Here is a 4,390-nt window from a genome sequence, read left to right as displayed (position 1 = left end):
TTAGACAGGCAAAACAAAATGGAGTCTCAGACACTTCTTAGTAAATAATGCCCAAGATCTATTGTAATTTGGCTAAAACGTAAGCCACTGTTTATCACTATTGTTGGCAACACATGTATATATGTATTTTTGTTCCAGAACTAACCATTGCATCACATCAACGTACAATCCAGTGACACACCTTGCAATGACATTGCTTACAATCAGATTGTGTGGCATAAAAAATGGATATTGTATATTGCTTTTAATCACCAATGGTATAATATAACCAGTGTATTGTAATCACATAACATATCTAAACCAAGCTACACATTGCAGGTTGATTGACAACGTTACAACTGTTTCTCCGGCATTTCTCGGAGACCTGATAGCTGTGCGCAGGAATTACTGCCGTATACATAATTCTCGGGGATGAGCAAAGCTGAACATTGCTACTACACACCACCAGGAATTGGACACAGTCCTAAGGGGGAAATTTATCAAGCCTTCTGACGAGTGAAGGAGTAGCCCATAGCAACCAGTTAGCTTCTACCTATCATTTTACAGAACGTATGATAAATGGTAATTAGCGGCTAGACTATAATTGCACAATTAGCATACACACAACTCAGATTCAATATAATGTTTTTGGATGACATTTTTTCAGTTAACTAAAATCTGACTATTATTCAATCTACATTTCAATACTATTATATTGAATCTATTGTTAACCGCATATAATGATTTTTTAACAATAAGAATATGGCCAGCTTTGGTGTGTTATTTACTAAGAAAAAAAAAAAAAAAACTGCAACCAATCAGTCCTTTGCTTTCACATTCCAGTGCACCCTTGATGGAACAAAGCTATTTGCTGATTGGTTGCTGTGGTATGCTACATGTACAAACTTACATTACACACAAAATATTAAATGACAACAAAAACAAAATTATTCCAGGGCCTTGTAAAACTCATATATTTATAAAACACAAGAGACAATACTAATCCCGTGAACATCATATATTACAGTAGGGAAATTGTTGTTTAAAAAAATATTGGGGAGTAAAACTATTAGAAATATTAAACTATGCAATTGAAGAATTAAACGCTTTTTTGAAGTAAAACATTTTGAAACTTTAAAAAAAAAAATTCCAATATTATATACAGGATATCCAGCCAGCAAGTAGCCATTGGTATGGGAAATATTATTATAAATTCAGTCTTACCTTGTACATCTGTTACATTACTCCTCTTCCTTCGGAGGGATATCTGAAAACAATAATATACACAAGATGACCAATAGTGAAGAAAGAATGATAAATAAGTAATATAACCAAGTGATTACTGTGGCTGATGGGGGTTCAGTAAAAATGAACTAAAATATAACATAATCCGTGTTTATTTGATTGCTCAGGATGTAATACAGTACCTGGTTGGCCAATATGCCACATTGGAGATTAGCAGACTATAAATTTGGAGGAGTATTAATAGATTAATTAATATAGATATGCTTGAAGGTATGTAATGTTCCTTCCGCCATAATGCTGCAACGTATTTTTTTTATTTTTTTAAAATTAGAATAAAATGACAGTGAATGAGATGTCAGTTCAGTCCAAGGCTAAACAGTCTATAGCTGAATGATGTGAATAGGTCCCCAGTATTATACTAACCAGGGATGGAAAAGCCAGGCAGGAGCAGACGAATGCGGCAAGCAGTAGGCCCCTCATGGCGTAGGACATGACGTTCTTGGTTTCTAAGAATTTCTTCAGACAGATGTTACAGGGTCAGGAGGGACTGAGGCATGCCTTGGCGTTCCAGACCAGCACTAGCTATCCCCCTTTCATTATAAACCCTAGCAGTCCCCACTGAAAACTCCTGTCTCTGCTATTTAGTATTCAGTATCTACAGAAACCAGTTTAACAATGGAGACTAAAAAATCTTTTGTTTGCAGCAACCAGTGTAGTCGACTAATCATCCTCAAATGTACTGAATGCATGATTACAAAACTCATTCTGTCATGAATACAGTCTGCGTAATTAACCATCCACTATCCATCATGCCATAATCTGGTTTTACACTATTATATGGGAGGCAGAATAATAGCCAAACCTGGATCTCAGGACTTTCAGCTGTTCAGGTGCAAATATTGCCCATATTGTGTCAACAACCTGCTTTTGTGAAAAAGTTTTTGGGCACAAGCCCTGTCAGGTTCCCTGAGCATGTAGTCATTTACTGAGTTTCATTGTGGACAATTCTTTAACAATTTAATAATAACATAAAGGACCCACAAAAATATATATATATTATTTTACTGCTTTCATTAAATTGACTGATTTTACATTTATAGAATTCCAGTCAAAACTGAATATACCGTAGAATTCACAAATATGGCGTCTCCTTTTCTACAAACTTTATAAGAAAGAGAAATCTTTAACTTCCACTATTTAGTCGTATGCATTTTTTCATTATAATGGCCATATATTTTATTTAATTTTTGTATTTATTTTTTGGGGTGGTGGGGGGGGGCGGGTTCAAATATTATTAATGTAAAAATGGAAAATTGTTTTTTTTTTTTTTTTTAAATAAATGTAAATATAATTAAAGTATATAATACAAAAAAGGTTAAATAAATGGTTAGTTATACTGAGAGTGAAAGTTGGTGTAGGCTTCACAAATAATTATAACACAATAAAATACATACATTATTAATCATTTATGTTCTGGATACAATCCATAATAAAATAATAATAATAATAATAATAAAACAAATAATATAAGGGGAAAATAAGACACTGCATGGCTAAAGCAATAAGGTTAGCTATTGGCTGTTGGGCCCAATTGTGCAAATATAGCCACATCTCTATATTTTGTAACAAAAACTATTTTATTGCTACTTATTTTCTGATGTATTGCAGAGGGATGGTGGTGTCATTGTGTACAGCAGCCAGGCATGCTTTGTGAATTCTCCTACTTGTTACACAATGCCCTAGGTAGATATATGGTAAACTATTTATGGTAATATCAGGCCCTTTGCATTCCTAATGCTGGGGACACAACGGCCGATATATCGTGGGCACGTCAGCGGGTGTCTACCAGCAATGTGTCTGTGAATGATGTAGTTCACAGACATATCGTATTGGCTGCGCAGCACAGCAGATGGCTGAAATATCTGCAGATGTATCGGCTCATCATACTGTATGTACGGGCGGGCAGTCGACCGCCCGTACACTCGCTGCAGAGGCCGCCGGTGACTGACTGGGTGGGCACATGTAAATGCACGCCCAGTTGTGACGCCAGGCGAGACACATTGGGCCGACGATTGGTAAGTGTGTATCCAGAAGTCCGATCCGTCGTCCTAGTGTGTACCTATCGTAAAGCCTTTCTCTCCATTTACCCTGTCATAGATTATACACAGATCTGAATTATAGCTAAACTAAATGGAAACAGCAATCTCTGTCATCCATATCATTATGTGTAACAAAGCAGTGTTATATGAGAAAGCATTGTGTAGGAAAATATTTCCATCTGAATAGCAAATGCTTTGCAGATTGTTTCATAAGAACCAATAAATAGATTTTACTAGATTCTTATTAGCTAATGCTGAATTCGCTCAGCTTTAAAAGCAATTACCTTGTCTCCTTCAGCTATGGCGTAGCCGATATATGACATGGGGGGGCGGCATCCAGACTATGATATAATGAAGGTGCGTCCCCAGTATAATGCATTGGTGCTAGTCATACATACGTCCTCACACCTCCCCAATTGTCTATTATAATGCCCATCATTACACAGTCCTATTGAGTCTATTCATCATCACCTAGGGGTCTATTTACTAAGCAGTGTTAGGAGACAGAGTGAAAAGTGATAAGAAAGTGATAAGGTGCCAGCCAATCAGCTCCCAACTGTCATCTCACAGGCTGTGTTTGAAAAATGACAGTTGGGAGCTGATTGGCTGGCACCTTATCACTTTCTTATCACTTTTCACTCTGTCTCCTAACACTGCTTTGTAAATAGACCCGATAATTTTTACACATTTTCACCTGCAATTGTAAAAATTAAGTTATCGGGCCATTCATCACGAAGGTAAAGCAGGAGATATCACAGATATCTCCTACTTACCTTCCTGTGGCGGAATGGCCCGCCGTCCCCATACACTAGTATCACAGATATCTCCTGCTTACCTTCCTGTGGCGGAATGGCCCGCTGTCCCCATACACTAGTATCACAGATATCTCCTGCTTACCTTCCTCTGGCGGATTGGCCCGCCGTCCCCATACACTAGTATTACAGATATCTCCTGCTTACCTTCCTCTGGCGGAATAGCCCGCTGTCCCCATACACTAGTATCACAGATATCTCCAACTTACCTTCCTCTTGCGGAATAGCCCGGAGTCCCCATACACTAGTATCACA

This window comes from Taudactylus pleione, unplaced genomic scaffold, assembly GCF_031769625.1.
Source record: "Taudactylus pleione unplaced genomic scaffold, aTauple2 ptg000061l, whole genome shotgun sequence".
In the NCBI taxonomy this organism is placed as follows: Eukaryota; Metazoa; Chordata; class Amphibia; order Anura; family Myobatrachidae; genus Taudactylus; species Taudactylus pleione.
Note: the sequence above shows the minus strand (reverse complement) of the source record.